Consider the following 27,135-nt stretch of genomic DNA (forward strand, 5'->3'; position numbering starts at 1 on the left):
TCTATACAGGAGAAGAATCTTTACCAAATTATATCACTATTTTATAAATACATCCAGAAATAAATGTAATAATTTGCGTTCGATTGTACGATTAATAATATGAATTCTAAGTATGCCAGAAATATCGTAATTTCAAATATTTTTAAAAGAAGAGTGATTTTAACTGCTAGTACATATCGATTGTAACACATTAATTTCTTTTTATTCATTTTAGCCTGAAATATAATACATCGTATACAAAATAATATGATGTTCATTCAGTTAAACAGCCGAGAATGTTCACCCATACAAGAATCGAGAGTACACATGGTATCGGCTATTTCTATAGAAAAAAAGTACCTTAATAAATATACTCTATCTGACGAAAAGTATTCGGAAACCTACTAGTGCATATTAATATAGAGTGTGTACATTCTTTATGGAGGCTTGAGGTGTACTGGGGTCGCTTTCAGTGAGGTGCCTGAATATTTGTGGAGGAGTGGAACCCGATTCTTCCTCAAGAGCCAAAACCAGGGGAGGTAACGATGTAGGACGCTGGGGGTCTACAGCGAAGACGACGTTTAGGCTCATCCGAAAGGTGTTGCGTTGGGTTCAGCTCGGGACTCTGGCCAGGCCAGTCCCTTTCGGGAATGGTATTGTCAACAAACCCTTGCCTCACAGATACTGGTATATGACAGCATGCATTTTCGTGCTGATAAAAGCAAACATCGACTCTGAACTGTTCCTCTGCTGTATGTAGCACACAGTGTAGTAAAAAGAGTTCATATGCTTCCGTACTTAGCGTGTTCTTAAGCTCGGTGGGAATACCACACCCTAACTGCGAAAAATACCCCCATCCCGTAACACCACATCCTCTCTTCTTCACTCTTGGCACTAGACATGATGACAGGTAACGTTCTCCTGGCATTTGTCAAATCCAAATCCATCTGTCGAATTGTCACAAGCTATAGTGTGATTCATCACTCCAAATCAGTCGAATTCAGTCTTCATCCACTGTCCACAATTGTCGCTCTTTCCATCACTTTAAGTGTGGCTTAGCATTGCCTACAGAAATATGTGGCCTATGAGGAGCTACTCGGCCTTCTACCTCATTCTTTTAAGCTCCATGTGCACAGCTACTGCACTGCTGGTAGAACTCTGCAACTCACGAGTGATCATTCCTGATTTCATGCGACTTCTAACAAGCACCTTCCGCAAGGCTCGTCGGTCCCTGTCCTGTAATACAGGAGGTCTGCCTGTCGTTGGTTTAACTGTGGTTGCTCCTTCACGTTTCTATTCACGGTCACATCTCCAACAGCCGACTTGGGAAGCTTTAGAAAGTATCTAATGTCCCTGATGGATTTCTTACTCAGGTGACATCCAATTACTAGTCGATTTTCGAAGCCACTGAGCTCTTCTGTCCGACCCATTTTGCTGTTACTGCTTACCTACTGACAACACAATACTCCTCACCTCCTTTAAATTGCCGGTTCCACCTTTCGTGAAACCTGGTGATCGATTCGGCATTACAGGAGGTGGCCGGAGACGTTTGATCGCATAGTGAATACTGTGTTATTCATAAGTAGCCTACCTTTGGGTTTGCAAACTTTCTGCACGAAAGCTACAGGACATACAGAAAAATGACACATATCAGTGTATAGAGCATCTCTTCAAGTTTCCAGTCATAACAAGTGCCGTGGCATAGTTTCATGGCGCACCACTTGTCAGAACATGTAGACAAATCATCCGCTGCGTATTGTCGTAGCGAATAAGCTCGCCGTGTACATAGGAAACCCGATGTGCAGAATTTCAATGCAGAATGCTACTGTTGCACCTTTCTGAACAACATCGAGTTCGATTAAGAGCTCGCACTGATCTTCCACCCGTATTGACGTTTGCCATGTGACAAATGGTGACCATATTGAGCGTCTGTAATGTGAGTTACGCTCTATCCACTTATATGTATCTATTTTTTATGTCTTGTAGTTCTCTCGCACTCGTCTTCTGAAACCCCGAAGCTACTTATGAATAACCCTGTATAACCCTGTGTGAAAAGTCGACAAATGGCTCTGTTATACATTTCTGTTATTGTTGGATCAAATGGCTCTAAGCACTATGGGACTTAACAGCTGAGGTCATCAGACCCGTAGCCTTAGAACTCACTAAGCCTAACTAACCTAAGGACATCACACACATCCATGCCCGAGGCAGGATTCGAACCTGCGACCGTAGCAGCAGCGCGGTTCAGGACTGAAGCGCCTAGAACTGCTCGGTCACAACGGCCGGCCGTTATTGTTGTTTCATACCTCTAACTTTATATGTGCTATCAGCGGTAAAAAGCATATCACTCTTCAGCCGAATACACAGTATAGAAACATCATAATCAAGGAGATGATACATATAAATAGTTTCTTAATTTTATTGAAATATGATTTTTCATAGATATTATTGTAAATCTTATACACGATTTTCATAGACGTTTCTGAAAATTAGCCCTTTCCCTGTGGCTTCGTTGCATATGCTTTCGACAAATATATTGCACACACCTCTTCTTCCCCCCTATCTGTATCCATTTCTTTCTCCCCATCTCCCCGTCCACCTCATCTTTCCACCACTATTTGTCTGTCTACTTCTCCCCATTCCCTTTGTCTCTCCATCTCCTTCCCCCCCTCTCTGTATCCATTTCCTATACCTCCTCCTTATGTGTATCTCCTCCTCCACCTTTCTGCCCATCTCCTCCTCCCCACCTCTCTATCCATCTATTCCTCCTCCCCCTATTTCTATCCATCTCATCCTGCCCCATCTGTCTATCTCCTCCCCCCCTCCCTCTCCATCTCCTCTTCTGTCCCTCCCTCTCTGTCCATATACTCCTCCCCCCTCCTTCTCTGCTTATCTCCTCCTCCCCCTCTCTCCCTGCCCATCTCCTCTTTCTCTCCCTATCCATCTCCTCCTGCTCGCTCTCTCTATCCACCTCCCCCTGCCTCCTCTCTCTCTGCCCTTCTCCTCCTGCCCCCGTCTCCCAATTCACATCCTCCTCGCCCCTCTACCTATCGATCTCCTCCTCATCCTCTCACTTCCATTCCTTCCTCTCTCCATCACGACCTTCCCCCAGCTGTGCCTACCGTATGTGTAGCCCCTGCAAAACAGGTCCATAAAGCAGGTCAATAGTAATCTCACAAGACGCCTTTTCTCTAGAGTAGCCTACGTCAGGAGTCTGAAATACGTTTTTTGCTACGCAAAGCAGGCCGATATTACACCAACACAACACACCTGTCATACATGGGAACCTACACAGTGGGGGACTGGAAAACCGTTTCTTTCCCCTGATGTGTACATCTAAAAAAAAAGAATCGTACGTTCACTGAAAGTTCAAGATCTACACCGAGATTGGATAGTTGGAAAAGGAAAGGTCAGACACACTGTAGGGTCGTAGAGTGACAGTGTAAGTAAATGATCTAGTGGGTTTAAATTGTAGATATGATGGTAGGTGGAGGAAGATGTGTGGCTAAAAACAGACATCGGGAGGTGGGGAGGGGAACTAGGGTGCAGGGTGGACCAGAATATGGAGAGGTAAGGAGCAAGGAAAATGGAGACAGAGAAGGGGACCCTTATTTGAGGGAAGACAGACAGGGAAGAGATCGAGCTGATAGGATAGATAAATATATGGATGGCTTTCATTGTATATGTGAGGAGTTCATAGAATATGTGGAACGAATATGAAGTGTATGTAGGTCTGGTGGGATGTGTCTTCATAGGTGTGACAGTATACCAGGATTTAAAACTGTTGTGGAAATAATAAGGTTATTCGTTTCTAATTTACGGAGGTGTTGTTATGCAGATATACAGAGGTGCTCTGTGTGAACGAAGAGAGGTGTGAATTCGATGATACGGTAATGGATACATGTGGGCGAAGGTAAACGAATGCAGAAGGCAAGGCGGAGTTCATGGCGTTCAGAGTATTGAAGGGAACGATAGACTATGGTGTAGGAGAGGATAGGTCGGATATCGGTAAAGAGTGGAAAGCACCGTTCCATCGCGTCATTGACGATAGCACAATAACTATTACCGGTGGACTACGGTTGGGTGAACGAAACTAAGAGTTACACTGAAATGTAGATCGTTTGACATCTCCGGAAAAGACTGATGCTAATCGTGGGCAACAAGCATTTATTCACAGACAGGAATGTAGAAATTGGCATGAAGATTCAACTGGCAGGGGGGGGGGGGGGTCTTTACCACTCCTTCTGATTAACAAGTTCGAAACGAGAACAGGTACCTTACTTAGAAGTCGTGTATTTTAAGAAGTTAAGCATGGATCACTTCGTGTAAAATGATAATGTCACATGTTATAACAATAATTCTAATTGATTTTTTCTGTCGTGTTCATCGTCATTAGCCGCGTTGTACTGGGATCTTTGGCGCAAGTATTCGACTTCCGAGCACATTTGCAATGTACTATATTTTTCACACTTCGAAGGCGAGTCCTACCTCTTTTGATGCTTTCCACCCAGGGTCCTTTAGTCTGTCGTCTTCTCTTGGTAGTACACATACTACTCGTACGGCTATTCGAAAAGTAAGGCCCGACCGGTCGCGAAATGGAAATCACAGTGAAAATTTAAAAAATCTTTTATTTGCAACAGCTAGCTACATCTTCCAGCTACTTCTCCACATAGTCGCCGCTCCGTCTCAGACATTTTGTCGAACCATTGTACCAATTTTCCAATATCCTCGTCATAGAAGGCAACCATCTGTGCTTTCTGCCAATTCCCTACGCTGATCTGCAGCTTCTTGTTTGTGCCAAAATGTTGTCTTGATAGCCAGCAATTCATGTGAGCAGAGATAAAAATCAGATGGAGGCAAGTCTGGGCTGTAAGGTAGGTGATCAAAGACTTACCATCGAAAATGCTGCAGGAGTGTTGTCGTTGTTTCTGCTGTGTACGGCCGAGCATTCTCACGAAGGAGGACATGCATGACAGGTTCTGTAGGCTGCATGAAATCAGGCGAAATCTCTCACAGGCATTCATTCTTGGAGGGAGACACTACTTTCTCGGCGCCTTTACGTGCTCACTGTGCGCTCAGAACTGAAGAGACGTGATGCAATCAGCGGGTGCACCAGAATCATTGTCCAACACATCAATGCAAAGCTTCATCGGATTTTTCACTGTGGTTCCCATTTCGCGATCGATCGGACCTTATTTTCCGAACAGTCCTCATATTTTGTCTAGACTTTCTGTTAAGACAGTATTACGTTGGTCAAACTTGTCTGATTTTCTCATATATCGGAAACAGGTACGGAATCTGTCTTACAGATTCTCTCTCCTTTCGTCAACTCTTTTGTACCCGACTGAATATTTGGGATTTTTTCTGTGTAAGTCGAGATGTTCATCCCACTTATTTTTTGTCTGACAAGTTTCTACCCCATACAGCAGCATTGAGGAAAGCACAAAACGCGAAAAACTATCTCAGGACAAAGGCTCAGTGACTAGGAGAAGGTAGGTGAGATTGACTAGTTTCGAAACTTCAGGTAAGAGATCTTCCGAGATCCGCGATATCTGGTGTTTTCAATATTTCCTTCACTCATGAAAGTCTGATGCTTGCAGTTTTCCTTAAATGTAAAGTTTACAAACAAACTTTAAAATATTACTGCAATAATAGCTGCTTATATTTTTAATGAGTTGAATCTAAAACCTTGGTAACAGGGAGAAAGGGACTAGTGAGGAGAATTAAAAATATAATGAACAAACGTACAGTATATTATGACTCAAATTCTCATTACTTAAAATATTATGTACATTGAATTGTAAATCAATAAATGTATACTTATGTTGATCAGTTTAACAAAGAGTTAGTTTCATGTTTTGCACTTCAAACATTATGGGGACTGACGACGGTACGTTCACACAGCAACTTCGTGATTAAAGGTTTAGCTCGAGCGCTGTCAGATAAATGCTTCACCCATTCACTGACATATTTATTCCTCCAGACATGGGTAAAAGTTAGTGATCAACAGATGTGGGATATTTAGCTTGCCGATCCTTCTGAGGCACTGGTAACCGATCACAGTCTTTTTTTCACAATTTCTGTATGGTACTGGCTAGGACATAGTCCTAGGTATCAGTATATAACATTGTGTTTGTTGATCGATTTCATCAAAGTGATCGTACGTTTTCTCCTTTATTCTACAAAGTTTTTGATGAACAATTCTTTCCTGTACATTTGTTTATGTTTTGAATACATCACGATACACTGGCTGTGACAGTGGTGTTACATAAGGGAGACAATTAACTTTTATTTCTCTATTCCCGTAAAACAACGCTTTGTCAGGAGTGCATCAGCTTTCATGGCAGACTATATTCTATGAGCACTGTCCTATCCATGAGAACAAACTTCTCCAGAAAAGCTATTACAATAAAAAAAACTATCTATACATATATTTATTTGGGTTTTGTTAATGACCAGTAATGAAGCATTATAAACGTTTTTCAGTGCAGAGGCGTTTTTTGATTTTCCTACTTTGTTTTCCCCAATAATTAATACAAAGCACAGTAGTACTTATGCTTTTATTTTTTGTAGCTATTGAGTGTAGTCTGTGAAGTGAAAATATTGGCTGGAAGCATCCAACAAATAAACGACGGTTTCGTCAAGATTATAATTGTGGCCATATATTAATTTCCCCATAAAAATAAACTGTTCAAATTGTCTTTTGAATTTTGCACTGCCAAAGGCATCGATCGAGAATAGCTGCAGTAGGCATTGTTAACGAATTACGTGTCGATTATTGTATCGTTGCAGCCAATAGTACAGTAGTATTGGTACAAGCCCTCCAGTTGCGAATTCCGCCACTGATAGCTCCACTTCTGGTGTGGAAGAATTGGTGTTCCCCTCCCATCCCAGCATCTCTTCATTGATCTTAAAGTAGCACCTGCTGTGAGTTACTACGAATGAGGATGGGATGTGATCATATGATGAAATATATTACTTGGTTTTTGTTGTGCATGTGTATGGTCGCTTATTTGTACGTATGTGGCTGAGTGTGTGGGCATATGTCTGTGTGTAAAAGTAGCGGGACATGGGTTGAGTTTTGTGGTCTTCCGGCTGCAGGTAAAGGAAGTGATGTATAATGCGGAAACAAGTGAGTGTAATTACGTGACTAGTTTCCTTCTGGATAAATGACAGTCGCTATCCATATCCAACACCTATGAAATAACGAAAATAAAACTAAGGATAATTTGTAATATATAACTACAAATCGGAGACGCTGAAGTACAAACACGATAGGTGCTATAAAGGAACAAGGAACAGAGTAGTGGAATAGTCAACCTTAATGTCTTGGACGGTGATTGCTCTCGGTGTTGCATGAAGATTAATGTTTGATACATAGAATGTAAGTCGACATCACAAAAATGTTCATCCCATGAATTTTAATCATTCTAATTTCAGGATTGTTTTGTATCACTGAGTACCACTGGGATCATAAAGACCTCAAGTAATTATACACGATTATTGGCTGTATTTTAATGCCGCGCGGAGTGGCCGTGCGGTGTAAGGCGCCATGTCACGGATTGCACGACCCCTCCCGCAGGAGGTTCGAGTCCTCCCTCGGTCATGGGTGGGTTCAGGATTGTTTTGTATCACTGAGTACCACTGGGATCATAAAGACCTCAAGTAATTATACACGATTATTGGCTGTATTTTAATGCCGCGCGGAGTGGCCGTGCGGTGTAAGGCGCCATGTCACGGATTGCACGACCCCTCCCGCAGGAGGTTCGAGTCCTCCCTCGGTCATGGGTGGGTTCAGGATTGTTTTGTATCACTGAGTACCACTGGGATCATAAAGACCTCAAGTAATTATACACGATTATTGGCTGTATTTTAATGCCGCGCGGAGTGGCCGTGCGGTGTAAGGCGCCATGTCACGGATTACACGACCCCTCCCGCAGGAGGTTCGAGTCCTCCCTCGGTCATGGGTGGGTGTGTTGTTCTTAGCATAAGTTTGTTTAAGTAGTGTGTAAGTCTAGGGACCGATGACCTCAGCAATTTAGTCCCTTAGGAATTCACACACGTTTGAACAGTTTTTATTTTAATGAACTAACATAAAAACATACTCTACAGTTGTTCAACATAACAGTCATCATTATATTTTCATAAATGTTAGAGTTAAGAAACAAAAATAAATTTAGACTTCGATCATACAGATCCCAGAGGTGCTCAGTGAGAAAGCTACGAATAAATTTTAATGTATTGTAAATATCAAACAGAACAAAACATCATTGGATACAACTGACTCATAGGGAGAAAGTCGATTATTTTGAAAATAATAGTTTTCATAGCATGGGAGATATATAGTGGGTTTACCACTGGGCAGAAGTGTCAGTATTCAGGTATATGACAGGAACGAGTATTTGAAGCAAAGAAGTCCAGTAAATATGGGCTCTTAAATGCATACTTTAAAGGTATGAGTACATCCTCATCTTAGATACTATGAAACAAATCACTTCTACTGCAAGCTCTTTTCTTTCCATATTTTGAGAGGTGTTAGTATGGACCAAAACTAGAAAAATATCTCCAGCAAACATGGGATCTAAAGTGCATACATGTTCATCTTCACACATTTTCTGCTGAACAAGTGAGCATAGCTACGTATGCATTTTAGAGACCATGTTGACTAGACATGTTTTTCTTATTTTGGTCCGCACTACCTCCTCCCAAAATATGGAAACCAAGACACATATTTTCTGCTGAAGAAATGATCATAGCTAGGTATGCATTAGACCATGTTGACTAGACATTTTTTTCTTATTTTGGCCCACACTACCTCCTCCCAAAATATGGAAAGCAAGGAGCTGGCAGTAGATGAGATTTGATTCACAGTATCGAAGATAAAGAAGGGTTCATAGTACTGAAGTTAGGCGTTTTAGAAGCCGTGTTTACTAGACTTTTTTTCTTCGAATAGTCTTTCCTGTCATATCCCTGAATAACAACCATTCCTCCTGCGACCACGTGTATTTACAATATGATTATAGGGTAATATTGAGCCAAGTGATACTACTAGGATTACAACAACAGATTAGGCAAGAAACCCTTACAATGGGTACAAAAATAAGCGGGAAATAATATTTGCATTTTCGCAGGTGTTTCATATAACAGCTGTTCATTCTGTTTTCACACGTTTTACATTCAAGAAATAAACAAATAGTTTAAATTGTCTTTTTTTACCACAGTGGTAGTCGATGCAATAAACATGAATAACATTTATTGTGATGTAAGTATAAAAGTGAACAAAACAGCAATGGATACAATTGACTCAGGAGGAGAAAGTCATATACACTCTAAAAAGGAACCCCTTGAGTGCGAGGTCACGAAAGACCAATGATGTTTGCGGCATTCGACGCCCCACATATTTTCAACCAACCACAGTATTGGTTGCTAATGGCAGTAGTGGGCGGAACTGGATGTATGCAATGGTGAGCACAGCATGAGGCTCCAGAGTGTAGCTGAACTGCTTAGTCGACAAAACAGTGCTACAGTGCTAGTGTTGTTGATACAAAGCAGAGCAGTGGCAACGATAAAACAAAGCAAACATTGCATTATATCTACAACAACAGTTGCCGAAGTTGACATTTCGGCCGGCCGAAGTGACCGAGCGGTTCTAGGCGCTTCAGTCTGGAACCGCGCGACCGCTACGGGCGCAGGTTCGAATCCTGCCTCGGGCCAATTTTGACATTTCTTCGGAAAGGAACCCAAGGAATTTCACTGAGTGAGAAACACGTGACAGATGAAATATTAGAATTTCTGCAAGATGAGTCACTGGAGTGTGTGATGTCGTATACCTTCGACTGTGTGGACAATGTGCATGAGAAGTACAATGATAACGATACTTGCTTAAAAAGTGAAAGTGATACTGAAACAGGTATCGAGCCATGTAGTTCATCATACTTGTCGGACAGGAAGCCACAATCCTCGTCTCCAGTGCAACGTAGTAAAGGACAATCGTTGTCCAAGGAGCGGGTGCCAAACGTAACTACATACCTGGAAGATCATTCGCAGCATAGTAAAAAAAAAAAAAAAGAACAGATTTGGAATGAGTCGGCAGCAGTATGACCGTGTAATGCATAAGAAAAACTACGGCTATTCGCGGGAGGACGAGGAGCACTTGTTGCAAAAACTAAAGTTTGCGAGTTTCGAAGACGCTCGATACAGTTTACGAACGTGCATGACCGTGATCTACTACATGATGCACATCAAATTACGCGCGACGTAGGATACAGTGATTTCAAGGGAAGCAAGGGATGGCTGCATAGCTTCAAACATTGCTACATAATTGTAAGATGTAAGGTAACGAAATTTGAAACAAAACATCAACTTGACGATACACATATTGCTGTAGAATCAGCTCGAAAATTTGTAGCTCAGATAGAACAAACTTATCCCATCGTTCTATAAGGAATTTGTTTTCAACTCCACCTGTCGGGATTTGAACAGGAAATGCAAATGAAAGGAATCCTGGAAATTATAGGTACCAAGAGAGTTGTATCAAGATCAACTAACTTCATTGCCTAAATGCATTCATATACAATTTCGCTAGATTGTAAATTGGCTGGAAAGTTATTCATTGTGCTGTGAGAAGTTGGAGGAGCTTTACCCCTATCATCCTTTCTCTTGTGCGTGATCTTGCAAGGGCAGTAGGCAATATTAACGTCACAGTGAGAAATAGTAGGAAAATGGGCATAAGAGAGCTACAACTATGGTATAAGCACTGCTTTTGATCAATAGCTGTTCAAAATAATTAGCTCCTGCTTGATTCCCGGCCTGCGTATAAAAAGCATACTGCAAACTGTCCCTCCTGAAAAGTGTATGACATTGCAGTCCAAACCACCTAGAAACATTGGACAAATTCAGCCTCTGGATGTTTCCTTTTTCCGTGCCTATAATCGTTTTATCGCAGTATCAGTAGCTACGCCTTTTAAAGGACACCCAGTTTCACAAAAAGCCCCACGACAGACTGTTTCACTTTCGGTTGCATGCCATCACATTCCATCAGTTCTCATCACCCTGTTACACCAGTATGTTTCTATGTGCATTCTTGAAGAGTGAATGCCAAACTGAACGTCTTCCACGTTTTGTAACTTCGAAAGAGTTCGCCTTCGATCTTGATGGTGCAAAACTTTGTGGTCACTGTTGCTCGCTGTTTTTCATTCGATGTTCATGGTTTGTTTTGAGCATTTCTTGAATGTCAACGATGTCCATTTTGTGACGTGTAATACAAACATCCCATGGAAGGTTGATCTCAGCACCTCCCGGACACATTTTCTGTCGCCGCCCTGATGCACATGGTGAGTCATTAGCAACTAATGATTTTCCTGGCATAATCGTTAACACAACAGTTTCAAATGAACCTTATTAAAGACTGAACTTGTAACCTATCACTCAAGGGGTTCCTTGTAAGACAGAAAAAGCGACGGACCACGAAGGAATTATGCAAGTTGGTCACAGATCGTTATTCATACAGGTATCGACGGAAAATGCAAAACTGTAAATTTCGGCAGCCGATGGATGAATGTGTGACGCTGCAGTGCAATTTCACCGCGCAGCGGGTAAGGAGAGTAAACAGGGGACTTGTCTATACCAGGGAATAAAATCTTGGCGAATTTCATTCTGTGTGGTCATTTGGACAGGAACTATGCCTGGCAGACATGCGCTTGAACAATATACACAGATGTCGGCATTTGAGAGAGGATATGTAGTTGGTCTCAAAGAATCTGGTTATATCTGAAAAGGAGCGATACCATTATTCGAACACAGCCGTGAAGAAGGAAGCGGTCGACGTAGAGAGACGAGAGAACGTGAGGACCGAGTAAACGTCAGACAGGCACTCAGAGCCCCGGATTCATCATTATCGTCGATTCGATGTGTAACTGATCCTTCTGTGATCACAAGCACCATTAATAGGCGGTTCAGAGAAAGGGGGCTGAGCTTAAGGGGCCCATTGCGTCGACTACCTTTGGCCTCTGTACACCAACAAGCCTGTTTGCAGTGGTGTCAGGCACATTCTGCCTGGAATCTCATTGACCGGAGTAGAATTGTCTTCAGTGATTAGTCGACGATATTCTACGCCCCGCTGTGTCACTCTTCATGGCAAGCCATTTTGAGCTTACATTTTAGCAAGATAATTCCCGGCCGCACACAGTGAGAGTCTCTATTGCTTGTCTTTATGCTTGCTAAACCCTCCCTTGGCCAGTACGGTCGCCAAATTTCTCTCCAACAGAGAACGTTTGGAACATTACGAGCAGAGCTCTCCAACCAGCTCGGGATTTTGAGGATCCGACGTGCCAGTTGGACAGAATTTTTCACGATATACCTCAGGAACACATCCAACAACTCTGTCAATTAATACCAAACCGAATAACCGCTCGCATAACGGCCAGAGGTGGAGCAATGCGTTATTGCCTTGCTCAATTTGTGACGTTCTTTTTCTTGAATAAATCATCAAATTTTTCTGAAATTGTAATCACTTATTTGTCTTTACATGTACATCACATCTACCGATTTCCATCCCATTCGGATAATTCCTTTATGTTGCGTCGCTTTTTTTTGTAAACAAGGTAAGTCTATGCTCAAACGTATATATTCCATCATAAAATGAGCTGGATAATCACAGCAGATCTTAGCTGTTAAGAAGTTGTTTAGCCCGAGGGCCGCATGAGATGCTGAGTTCATTAACATTATAATGGCTCTGAGCACTATGCGACTTAACTTCTGATGTCATCAGTCGCCTAGAACTTAGAACTAATTAAACCTAATTAACCTAAGGACATCACACACATCGATGCCCGAGGCAGGATTCGAACCTGCGACCATAGCGTTCGCTCGGTTCCAGACTGCAGCGCCTAGAACCGCACGGCCACTCCGGCCGGCCATTAACATATTAAAAATATTATAAATATATAAAAATATTATATATGTAAATATATTATAAAGACATAAAAGTACTATAAATTAGTATGTAGATGTGGGCAATGGGAAACCAAGTCGGCCCCTGACTGGGTAGCATGGCAGTTCGCCGTGGTCACCAAGCTCAGACGCCACGACATTCATCCCTAGGAGCTGGAGAAATCATATGGGTATACGTGACTCTGATGTTTATCGGAAAATCTATTAGTTTGAGTGCAACACGTTGACGAGATGTGGTACAGTAATTGTGATAATTGCATATAGCTACCCGCACTCACAGATCTATTACGTTGGTTCATAAGTTTGTAGCGTTTTCGTTTTGCATGTTGGTATTCCGGTTGATATGGGTTTATCTATCGACTGTTATTTTTCATTGTACTTCACTGTTGCTGTTTGAATTTACATGTCATCATTTTGTCATTTGGAGGTAGTGAGTGGAGCTATGGGCGCTACAAAATTGAGCGCCAAGTATGGAAATCGGAACATTTCCACCATATTCTTCTGTTTGAGTTCAATAGAGGGGTAACAGCAGCAGAGGCAGCCAGAAACATTTGCACGGTAAGAAAATGGTTTTCTCATTTTAAGAAGGATCGTTTTGGCGTTAGTGACTTTCCACGTTCAGTAAGACCTTCGGGGCTTGATGAAGATTGTTTAAACGCATTACCCACAACGAACCACGCCAGTGCAATCGAGACTGGTATATGTGATGAACTGTGATCATTCAACCATGGTGCGACATTTTCTTGCCATAGGGAAGGCTCAAAAATCGGGTGTATGGGTACCACATGTGCTAAGCCAAAATCACAAAAATCAGCGGTTGGCCATATGTGCATCTCTGCTTCCTTGTCCTCAGTTGGCTCGCAAACATCACCGACCAATCCTATCCTGTACCGTTACTGGCGACGGGAAGTGGTGTCTTTATGATAACGTAAGGAAAAGCAAGAAATGGTTGAAACAAATCACCAATTTCCCGTACAAAGACCTACACTCGTCCACAAAAGGTATTTTTCTACATCTGTTAGAACACCAGCGGTGTGGTGTACTACAAATTGCTTCCTCGAGGTGTAATCATCACTGTCAGCACTTATTGTCAACATCTGAGGCGTCTTGCATACGCAGTCTAAGAACAACGATCAGGAAGACTGCGTGAAGTGATACTATTCCACGACAACAACCCCTCCCCCCGCCCCCCCCCCCCCCCTCGCACTCTGCTAGAATGACAAAAAAATCACTACACGGGAGTTGGACTGGGAAGTCATTCTTCCACCTTATTCACCTCATCTTTCGCCTTCAGATTTTCACCTTTTCCGCTCCCTATAGAACAGACTTCAAGGAACTTCCTCCCCAGATGAAAATGCGCTCTGCAGCAACCTAATACTGCCGCCAGTACCTCTTCTCCTACCTCTCAAATTTTACAGACGTTCTCCTGCAAAAAAATGGTTCAAATGGCTCTGAGCACTATGGGACTTAACTTCTGAGTTCATCAGAACCCTAGAACTTAGATCTACTTAAAACTAACTAACCTAAGTACATCACACACATCCATGCCCGAGGCAGGATTCGAACTGCGACCGTAGCGGTCGTGCGGTTCCAGACTGTAGCGCCTAGAACCGCTCGGCCACTCTGGCCGGCGTTCTCCTGCAGAACTGCGGGACTGCCACTCGTGGTAGAAAGGATATAACGGTGGAATAGCTTAGCCACAACCAGGGAGACTGGTCCCAGAAAGAATTATCATACTGCAAAGGAGAGTGCGCAGGTTTGATACTTGCTGGCACATCATAACTGTTTGCCGGACCTTTGCTTGTCGCGGGCGAATCTCTCTGCCTCACCAACAATGTATGCTACAGCCTCTTTACCAATTCTCCACTGCCATTACGTGTATCAGATACTTGTCTTGCAGATTTCTTATAACCTGTTAACACAATGTCTACAACGATCAAATTAAGAAAATTTCTCTCATACGTCATGATAAGTGGTTCACTCAGTTTGATTATATGATTGGCAGTCTACATGTGCTATCCGAATTTAAGAAATACAAATATTTTGGCTTCAAAAATAAGAAATGTGAATTATGTTGTAATTGACATACGAAAATAAAAGATCTAATGGTTCAAATGGCTCTGAGCACTATGGGACTTAACATCTGAGGTCATCAGTCCCCTAGAACTTAGAACTACGTAAACCTAACTAACCTAAGGACATCACACACACCCATGCCCGAGGCAGGATTCGAACCTGCTACCGTAGCGGTCGCGCGGTTCCAGACTGAAGCGCCTTTAACCGCGTGGCCACACTGCCGCCAAAGATCTAATCATGCGCAAACATGGAGATAACTCATTGGCAACAATCAGTCATTAGCTTCTGTATTAGTAGCTGTTACGTCTTTATCGTACATGGTAGGCTGTAATTAATAGCCATCTGTCGTTAATTTACCAGTAAACTGTCTAGTAATAAGAGAAAGCAGAGAGTCTAACTAACATACACTACTGGCCATTAAAATTGCTACACCAAGAAGAAATGCACATGATAAACGGGTATTCATTGGACAAATATATTATACCAGAACTGACATATGATTACATTTTCACGCAATTTGGTTGCATAGATCCTGAGAAATCAGTACCCAGAACAACTACCTCTGGCAGTAATAACGGCCTTGATACGCCTGGCTATTGAGTCAAACAGAGCTTGGATGGCGTGTACAGATACAGCTGTCCATGCAGCTTCAACACGATACCACAGTTCATCACGAATCGTGACCGGCGTATTGTGTCGAGCCAGTTGCTCGGCCACCATTGACCAGACGTTTTTACTTAGTGAGAGATCTGGAGAATGTACTGGCCAGGGCAGCAGTCGAACATTTTCTGTATCCAGAAAAGTCTGTACAGGACCTGCAACATGCGGTCGTGCATTATCCTGCTGAAATGTAGGGTTTCGCAGGGATCGAATGAAGGGTAGAGCCACGGGTCGTAACACATCTGAAATGTAACGTCCACTGTTCAATGTGCCGTCAATGCGAACAAGAGGTGACCGAGACGTGTAACCAATGGCACCCCATACCATCACGCCGGGTGATACGCCAGTATGGCGATGACGAATACACGCTTCCAGTGTGCGTTCACCGCGATGTCGCCAGACACGGATGCGACCCATCATGATGCTGTAAACAGAACCTGGATTCATCCGAAAAAATGACGTTTTGCCATTCGTGCACCCAGGTTCGTCGTTGAGTACACCACCGCAGGCACTCCTGTCTGTGATACAGCGTCAAGGGTAACCGCAGCCATGGTCTCCGAGCTGATAGTCCGTGCTGCTGCAAACGTCGTCGAACTGTTCGTGCAGATGGTTGTTGTCTTTCAAACGTCCCCATCTGTTGACTCAGGGATCGAGACGTGGCTGCACGATCCGTTACAGCCATGCGAATAAGATGCCTGTCATCTCGCCTGCTAGTGATACGAGGCCGTTGGGATCCAGCACGGCGTTCCATATTACCCTCCCGAACCCACCGATTCTATATTCTGCTAACAGTCATTGGATCTCGACCAACGCGGGCAGCAATGTCGCGATACGATAAACTGCAATCGCGATAGGCTACAATCCGACCTTTATCAAAGTCGGAAACGTGATGGTACGCATTTCTCCTCCTTACACGAGGCATCACAACAACGTTTCACCAGGCAACGCCGGTCAACTGCTGTTTGTGTATGAGAAATCGGTTGGAACTTTCCTCATGTCAGCACGTTGTAGGCGTCGCCACCGGCGCCAACCTTGTGTGAATGCTCTGAAAAGCTTATGATTTGCATATCACAGCATCTTCTTCCTGTCGGTTAAATTTCGCGTCTGTAGCACGTTATCTTCGTGATGTAGCAATTTTAATGACAAGTAGTGTAAATTAATTAGATTGGTACACGTTTATTTATAATTTTTTTTGATGAAAAAATTAGCAACCCTCCCCATTTTACAGTAAAATGCGCAATCCACAGTTGCTGGTGACATCATTACGTGGAATTTTAGAATCAAAATGTTGTCGAAGCAAAAAGTTCACCTAGGAGAAGAATACAGGGATCAATTTCCAAGCACGAAAAACTAGAAGAAATGGACATGAGACTTTTTGTAAAGTGTGTACAATTTTCTTCATTAATGATAACTTCTTTCTCGACGGCATTAATGCTTGGACTATGTCTTTGATTTTGGTTCTTGGATTATTGCAATCCTTATTGTATTCATTGAGAAACAGCAACAAAACTATGCTGGGCCTTTTTTTTTTTTACTTTGTCTCTTAAATCACCCCACATGAATGGCATAATATTCCCTTGAGACAGGTCATGGGCGATTTTTTTGTCGTAGTCCAGAACACACAGATCTAGCTCTCCATGCCGAGATAACATCAGATATAGAATAAAAAATAAGATATTTTATGAACTGTTTTCGGGGCTGTTCTTATGCCGTTACGTCCAGCTGAGTGCGATTTCTGTATTTTCACCTGTGTAAGAAAGTTCGTGTAAGTTTATGTTCAAACGGATTTAGCTGAAAAACTGTTCACGATCTTTATGTTTGGTGTCTCTCGCTCTGCAAGGAAGAAGTTACGTGCTCCGGTAACGGAAATGACGATGTTCAGTCCCAAAAACCTCCGCCAAATAACTGAAAGATTCCTTACATTACCACCGTGATGGGAGTGACAGTACCAGTTTCTTACGTTTGCGTTCTACACTGGCAAAAGGCGTTTGTTTTGTTTTAGTGCGCAAAAACAGCTAAAGTCATAAGCGGCCAAGGCATAACCTTAGAGCATCAAGAAGTAAAACAACTTAAAAGCGCATATACGTTAAGTGCAGTCGAAGGAAGGAAAGCAACCTAAGAAAAAGAATTTCCTCATGTAGAAACGCCCACAAACTACGCTGTAGAGACAGTGGGGGTTGCAGAATCAAAGAATAAATGTCTTTCGTCTTATTGCTACGATAGATAAAAAGGAAAACTCGGTCAACAGCCCCCGCGTCGTTCGCTAAAACAGCCAATAACTCAGACGGCAAACATATATGAGAACGTAAGTGGTTAAAAAAAAGGACATTCTGTCAGTAAGTGGAAAACCATCAAAGGTAGACGACAATTAGCACAAAGTGGTGAGGGATCACCACTTTACAAATTGCAATGGCTAAAAGGACAATGCCCAAAACACAGACTAGCTAAAATGATCTGGCGCCGAGACGGCCTCGTCGAGATCGGGCAAGCCACAGGGAGAGTTTTAATTCCCTGGAGCTTGTTCCTGTGAAGAGAAAACCAGTGGTGATACCAAAGTGACCACACCTGCCGACAGACGGCAACACGGAGATCCGCAAATCATCCGAAAGGATGAAAGAGCTAGCGGACCGAGGTAAGAGCACTGCAGCCTTGGCAGCAGCATCGGCAGCCTCATTCCCCGTCAGACTGACGTGACCAGAACCCACATGAACATCACAGTGGCTCCCTCAATAGCGAGCAAAGCTTTATTGGACTCGTTGCAGTAAGGGACGGACTGTGTACAGCACACAGAGGCTCTGAAGGGCACTGAGAGAATTGGAGCATATGACACAACTAAAAAGACTATGTCGCCTGATGTACTGTGTGGCCTGCTAGAGGGCGAAGAGCTCTGCTGTAAATATTGTGCAGTGTTCTGGAACCCGATACCGGTAATGGTCAATGCCGATGACGAAGGCACACTCGACAGAACGGTCGGTCTTAGAGCCATCTGTGTACACGAAGGTTCTGTCACTAAGTTGTGAGCGAAGGTGGAGAAACTTACTGCTTTAGATCGAATCCGGAGTAGTTTTCTTAGGAAGCGAATGAAGTCCAAGATGAATACAGGCCGCCGCACGAAGCCAAGGTGCGCGCAAAAGGTGGGTTAATGAGAGCACGTAGGCACCAAATTTCCCCACAGTTCTGCCAAACAATACCGTGGGAGTGTCACTCGATGGGAAGGTCGTCACATCCCAGTTACGTACATATCACCCCTTCTCTTGATGCCTCTGCGATGGAGGCCAGGACTGCGCCGCCCAGCATTGAAATAGCGCAGTTTGCTTTTGTATTTCCGAGGAAAATATTTCAGCCACACAGCTGCTCACAAGCGAGACGAAAAGGCCTCAGGAAGTGGCATAAAGGCGTCAATGAAACCACCCCTTCCCTTGGGGCGTTCATTCACAGACATTTCGAGGTCGAAAACGACAGTTTGCAGTGCAATGTGCAACAGAAGGACGTTCTTGACAACCTTTGACACGCCTCCTGAGGCCTTTTCATATCGAGTCTGAACGGCGGTGTGTCTGAAATGTTTTCCTTGGCCATCCACAAACAAAAAAACGCGTGATTTCAGCGCTGCGCGGCGCGGTTCTGTCCTCCATCACAGAGGCGTCAACACAAGGGGTGAGATGTGGCTGAGAGGGTGTGTGACGACCATCCCATCGGTGTTGTTAAGCAGAATTATTGTTAAATTTGGTGAAAATGTTAACTCATTACCCCCCTTACACCTCACACTAACTTCTGAACTCTGGCCTTTTTCTCGCATGTATCGACACCTTGGTGTTCGAAGCGTCGCCGCGTCTGACATCAGAGGGCGCCACGCTTTTGCGCCATTACAGAGGAAAGTTGTAGACACCATTAGATCCAAATTTCAAACTTCTGCGTCACAGTGGGAGAAAATGACGAGGTTTCAAAAAAGTGATCCTTTAATTCCTTCGCAGTATATTTGTTCTTCTCACTTCTGTGTTGTCGATTTCTTAATTCTGTCTCCCTTCAACTTTTTTCACCGATTATTTCTGTGAACGGATTCTTCTGTGACACGTCACCGAAATAATGTGTTTTAACAATATCGCAGCACTTGGTCCTGACTTTATTTCATCTCCTAGTGAAAGAATGATAGATGTGAATGTGATAGAAAGTAGATCCACGTGAGGGTGTAGTGTGTGTTCTCTTCCTTAGTCCCCTCATAGTGGTGGGCGCATCGAGCTGAGGAAGGGAACTACGCACCTCACACAAACTGCCACGGACAGAGTTGCGGTGCCTCCTGCATCACAGCACACGCATTATAATTAGGCTTATTCGTTGTGCCTTATACGGAGCAAATGCGGAAGGCAAAGTGACAGAAGTAGCAAATGCTTAAATATTTCATGAATCGCAACTTGAATACGACTCCACATCAACAGATGCAATAACAGTGTACAGAGTCGGAACACCGTCTCTGAACATCACTAGCTTCAAAAGCTTCATGGGCCCCCAGCAGGGAATCGGAGCTCCGTGACTTCTTGCCACATGAAAAAGTGATTCTTTTTATCTCCTCTGAACACACTAACATTTTGTATACATAGATTTCTGCACCCTGTATATTGTTACAAGATGTACATTAGTTCTACATCTCAACGATGTTGTTTGTGTGCAGAGTTTGAGAGCGACCGGATAAAAGAACACAATCATCGCAGCCTTCAGACTTCGGCCTGTTGAGGACTACGGAGCCTTGGGGTATGAGGTACATTATTTTATTCTTCCTTTATTTATTCTTTTACTATTATGATGTAGCTTGTCAGTTAGATACAAAAATGGCTGTGATGATGCTACAAAGATTAACTATATTTGCAATATTTACTTCTGACTTCTTGGCCCCACAGAAGGCGGGTTTCCCTGTCGGCCACGGAACGACTCTCTACTGCTGACAACCACTGCGATTTATCAAATCTTCTAATCTACCCTCAAAAGTGTTTACTTCCATTTAATAGTCACTATACACAAAAATACATGGTATACGGGGGACTGATGACCTTCGCTGTTTAGTCCCCCTTAAACATGGTATACTGGCAGAATCACCTAAAACTTGCACCACAAATATTGCGGAAATGAAAAGTGCTATTCATGTGCTGTTTTCTCAGGATGGATTGGTAGTCAGGGGCTCGTATTGTTAGCCAATAAACAGATTGTAATAATACTTAGAAAGTGTATTATTTGTGCAGACAAGCACTTTTTAATGGAATAAGGCCTATTGATCAAAATGGTCCAAATGGCTCTAAGCACTATGGGACTTAACATCTGAGGTCATCAGTCCCCTACACTCAGAACTACTTAAACCCAACTAACCTAAGGACATCACACACATCCATGCCCGAGCCAGGATTCGAACCTGCGACCGTAGCAGCAGCGCGGTTCCGGACTGAAGCGCCTAGAACCGCTCGGCCACCGCGGCCGGCTAAGGCCTATTGACATTAACAAACTAAAAGTAGGGTAAATTAGAATTTTAGCGGTGTTTGTTGAAGGATTCTAGTGCGAGTCGTTTACGAGACACCGCATTTTGAAAAGTTTCCACAGCGACAGTTATTTGTGCTATTCAGCCTGCGTAGTTGCTAGTTACGATGTTATTATGTTTCCTCACAGTGTGCGTGCGTGTTGCTTGAATACATTGAGACTTGTAGTTCACTTAGCGTGTGACAGTCCAAGCAGTAAGTCGTGAGTGGGCGATGGGATTTACAATCCAGAAAAAGCCAACATCTATAGTTTATGCGGCAAGATATCCCAATAGACATCAACCGTCCCAATAGTCATAAACCATCTCGGTAATTATTTATCAACCTCTTCAACCAGTTGCATGAAAGTCGTAGTGTAACACGTAGACTATGTAACAGAAGGTAATAGGTGACGACAGAAGAGGGGGAAATTAATGTTCTTGTTGCTGTTCGGGTTGATCCGCACGTTAGCTCCCGCGCAATCGCACGAGGAAGTGGCATGAGCCAGGCAAGTCTCCTACGCATTCTCCATCAAAAAATGGTTCAGGTGGCTCTGAGCACTATGGGACTCAACTGCTGTGGTCATAAGTCCCCTAGAACTTAGAACTACTTAAACCTAACTAACCTAAGGACATCACACACAGCCATGCCCGAGGCAGGATTCGAACCTGCGACCGTCGCGGTCGTGCGGTACCAGACTGTAGCGCCTTTAACCGCTCGGCCACTTCGGCCGGCGTCATTCTCCATCGGCAGAGGTTCCATCCATAAAAACATATCTCCCCATCAAGAGCTGCATGGAAACGATTATGAAAATATTCTTAACTTCTGTTCATGGGCATTAAGACAGGATACTCTAGATGTATCATGTACCTTATTTAGTGATGAAGCCTAATTTACCAATCATTGTAAACATGCACTATTGACAGATGGAACGTCAGCGTCCATTGAGCGTAAACGTGTGGTGTGGGATAGTGAACCATCAGCACACACGCCCTTTTTTCATGGATGGAACATCGAACGTGCACCAGCATCGCAGCCTCCTAACAAGCCATCTTCCACAGATGCTAGGATACGTTCCTCTGCAGGCTAGGATACGTTCCTCTGCAGGCTAGGATGAATCTGTGGTACTAAAGTGATGGCTGTCCAACTCATGGTGCATGAAGAACTACAGCATGTCTTCATGAATTGTTTCCAAATCGTTGAAGTGAATGCAGAGGACGTGTCTCTTGGCCGGCCCGTTCCCCCGGTGTGAGTCCTGCAGACTTTTTTCTGTGGAGAAAACTGAAAGACGCTGTCTAAAAGGTCATACCAGATACACCCGATGATACGCAACGACATATTGTCGCAGCCTTCTCAGACATCATCGTTGAAATGCTAGGACGTGAGCAGCAGTCGTTTCACATCAGACTGTGCGTGTATTGCCGCTGCCGGTGGTCATTTTGAACACAACCTGTGATGGTCAACTATCTCGTTGGTGGCCAGAATCCATATAACTAGTGTATGCACTTGTATTGTTCTTTAGTGTGTGCTACCACACGTATTGTACAAGTGTCGGTGAGGGAACCTTTCGAAATACAGTCTCTCGTTAACGACTAGCACTAGAATCCTGCTACAAACACCACTGACTTTCTAATTTACTTTTAGTTTTTTAATGTCAATAGGCATTGTTCCATTTAGAAAAGCGTATGCTTGCACAAAAAGTACATTTAATAAGTACTATTACAACAAACTGATTAGCTAACAATACGAGCCTCTGACTACCAACCCATTCTGCGAAAACTGCACATCAATAGCACTTTCAATTTCCGCCATACTTGTAGTGGATGTTTTAGTTGATTCACCCTGTATAGCTTCATAATTGGGTGATTAGCACTCCACGATATTTGAGCGCACAAGGCTCACATAGCGCATTAGGTAAAATATTATACCGTAGGGAGCAAAATAGCAATGCCATTTCAAAGGCATTTTTCTGGATCGTTTTCGGAAAATCACGGACAGCATAAAGCTTCATGGCCTTGTTCAAAATGTTCAAATGTGTGTGAAATCTTATGGGACTTAACTGCTAAGATCATCAGTCCCTAAGCTTACACACTACTACTTAACCTAAATTATCCCAAGGACAAACACACACACCCATGCCCGAGGGAGAACTCGAACCTCCGTCGGGACCAGCCGCACAGTCCATGAGTGCAGCGCCCCTGACCGCTCGGCTATTCCCGCGCGGCTGCATGGCCTTCCGAATGCGAATTCATCGTGCTAACCACTGCGCCACCTCGCTCGGTATTTGGTTCATTCATAGCGACACCTGATATGTTTTGAAACAGGTAGGAATACATTCCACACCTTCCTTGAAATTATCTGCAGTAGCCTTTTCATCACAATAGCCGGACCCAGTCCACTGCTAACCAGCGGGCGGTAGGACGACGTTCTGGCCGTATAACTCTACATACACTGCCTGACAAATATGTGAAGCACACAGAGGATTTCGTCAGATGTCAGTGTCGCATCATCAGTGGGTATTTACATGATTTGAGTTGCAATTCCCTGTGACAGACAGAATGGCTACCAGATTGCAATAGTGTTGTTTGTGTTCAGTGTTGTTGCTAGGTCTGATAGGGCACAGAAGGGGTATGAACTGAAGAACCTGAAATTCAGTGTACTCATATGAGAGAGCGTTATCAGTACCCGACAGTTTGAAAGGGGTCTCATTGTGGGTCTGCATTTGGCGGGCTGATCGAATCGTGCACATCCAGATTAGTGGGACATTCGAATGTGACAGTGCCTCGACGTTGGACTGCAGGGAAAACTGGGAGCATACATACTCGTCGTCAAGGTTCAGGTCGACCACGGCTGACCACAAGGGATGATCGCCGTATTGTGCATGAAGCACATAGTAATCCTTCCCCATCTGCACTTGTCATCCGAGAAAAAGCAATGGACTCCCTGCAACATTATGAAGTACCTCGCGCCATTGTAAGGAGACCAGCAGCAGCCACCCTACGGGAATACCGGTCCACGCGTAGACTGCCGTTAACACCACAACAAACGGGTGAGTTTGGCGTGGTGTCGTGACCATGAAGCATGGACTGCTTATGAATGTTGTCCCATTGCGTTCAGCGATGAAACATGGTTCTGCACTACCAAGGGCCATCGTCGGCGAGCATATAAAGTGGCTATAATTTCGCACCTCACAAGCACTCCTCTACATACTTTGCCGTGATCTACAACTGCAATTAGGTGTCATTTGATAGGTTGTACATCGTATGTATGAATATTTAAAGAAGACTGACATTGTCACGTACGCCTTGTTAACACTTTTACATGAAAGGTGACGGAAGGTCTTTATTGTAAAAAACAGCGTAATGAATGATCACCTATACAAGTAGAGGTTCGAACACCAGTGGAGATGAAACGGCAGGCGGAACTCAAGCCCTGGGTGGAAAAAAAACCCGCACAGGTGTGCTGGTCCTACTTGACACAGGAAGTGCTAAGACGGACAGTCTGGACACCTGGGCGCGGAAACACAATACAGCGGCGGCTGGCCGGTGCTGTAGCTAGGCCGGAAGGATTATACTTTGGAAACTACGAAAATCTTGGACGCAGCTGAGAGGAACGAGGAAGCGTCACATCGGAAATCACGCAGACTGGGTTATTTCCGCGGATTTTTACTCAGAAGCGTACCATTGTATGAGTATAGGCATTTCCTCGTAAACTTTCCACGCTGAACGACAAAAGACTAAAATATGGTTGGTCGGCATTAGGAAGAATCCGTAGAGAGGGAGAATATTCCGTGGTTTCGAGAGGATGATTCGTTTTCTGAGTTACGAGGGAGGGGGAGCCGAGCTGTGCTGGGAGGCCAGCGGCGTAGAGAAGTGGGCTTCCGTTTTTGAGCGCCCGTTTGTGACGGCTCCTCAGTATCAGCTTTGTTGGTACAGGTGGACTTGCAGTCTTTATAGTTAGAACGGTAGGCATTGTACTGTTGCGAACTTATACGATGCCGGCCATTGTGGCCGTGCGGTTCTAGGCGCTTCTGTCTGGAACCGCGTGACCGCTACGGTCGCAGGTTCGAATCCTGCCTCGGGCATGGATGTGTGTGATGTCCTTAGATTAGTTAGGTTTAAGTAGTTCTAAGTTCTAAGGGACTGATAACCACAGATGTCAAGTCCCATAGTTCTCAGAGCCATTTGAACCATTTTTTGAACTTATACGATTCTGGACTTCGTCTCCGGGTCGGAAGTCGTCGTTGAGTACGCAGCGTTCAGTGGAGACGTTATTTGAGCTCCGTCCTTGTGGCTGGGAGTTCACGTTTCTCCTCTGTAGAACACAGAGAGGAGAAGATAGTATTAGAGTGTATTAGTCAGAGGACCGCCTTCTGCCGTTCTAGTGTTTGAAAGAGGTGTTTTTTTTTTTTTTTTTTTTTTTTTGCTGGAGTTCTTCAATCGTCGCAGACGAGTACGAGAACCATCACTCCGACGAACCGAATGCAGTACATACGGTGATATTGCTAACTACTTCGGTTTGTTAGGGCTATAAAGCTAAACAGCTGAACAGCTGTGATCACACTAGTTTATTTCCACTGAGGTTCCACACCACCGTAGATCACCTTTGAAAGAAGTATCTTCTAGTGGTTGGTACATAGATGATGTCAGTCATTTCGCGTAACTTCAGGTGTGCCCCAGGGCAGCATAGTAGGTCCGCTGCTTTTTACGATTTACATAAAAGCTCTGGTTGATGGTATTGACAGTGGCATTATACTGTTTGCCGATGATGCTGTAGTCTAGAGGAAAGTAGTATCACACGAAATTTGTGAACAAATCAATGTGGATTTGCAGAAAATAAATGCGTGGTGTAATGACTGGCAGTTATCTCTCAATATTAGAAAGTGTAACATACTGCGTATAACAAGGCGAAAACCCCCATTAATGTACGAGTACAAAATAAATGCCCAGTCTTTGGAAGCGGTAACACCCGTCAAGTATCTGGGTGTGGCTATTCGAAATGATCTCAAATGGAATGATCAGATTACACAAGTAACGGGCAAGGCGAACTCTAGATTGCGGTTTATTGGTAGAATCCTGAAGCGATGCAGTCCTTCAACAAAGGAAATTGCTTACAATACGTTAGATCGTCCAGTCTTAGAGTACTGTTCGTCTGTATGGGACGTTTACCAGTTGGGTCTGATTCAAGAGACTGAGAAGGTCCAAAGAAGAGCGGCAACATTCGTGACTGGTACATTTAGCCATTGCGAGAGCGTTACAAATCTCATAGAAAGTGTGAAGTGGGACACACTTGCAGATAGATAGACGACGCGCTAAACGGCAGGGGCTGCTCACTAAATTCCGAAATCCGATCTTCGCCGAGGATATAGAGCATATATTATTACCACCAACTTTCAAATCGCGCAATGATCACCACTCAAAGACAAGGGAAATTAGAGCTCGTACTGAGGCTTTCAGACAGTCGTTTTTCCCTCGCGCCATCCGTGAGTGGAACACAGGGGAGGAAATATGACTTTGGCGCGAATTGTGCCCTCCGCCACACAACGCTTGGTGGCTACCGGAGTATATATGTATTTATGTAGATGTAGACGAGAGCCGGCACAAGTGCCGCAAGCAGAAATGAAGCTGCCGTCCATGTATGTGGTGTGTGGATGCTGTGGCGCCTCCTATTGCTACCTACTGGCACTTCCACGATCAATGAAAGTGTAATGTCCTTTTTCTATGCCCAGCCAGTATTCTTCAATTCGTCGAGATACGTGAAAGCGAGGCGACACACCACTATCTGTTACTGCAGTCAGTATTTGCACTAATTTGAGACAGACTCTTTCGTTAATAAGTTAAGATTCAAATTATTACTATCGGGTAGCTACGTTGTTTAGCGGTTGCCGCCAAACATGCTCATTCACAGTCACTAGGCGGCCGATTCGCGTTTCAAAATGAATTGATATCGTTGATTTGCGTAGCTCATGAAC

Source organism: Schistocerca americana, chromosome X, assembly GCF_021461395.2.
Source record: "Schistocerca americana isolate TAMUIC-IGC-003095 chromosome X, iqSchAmer2.1, whole genome shotgun sequence".
In the NCBI taxonomy this organism is placed as follows: domain Eukaryota; kingdom Metazoa; phylum Arthropoda; class Insecta; order Orthoptera; family Acrididae; genus Schistocerca; species Schistocerca americana.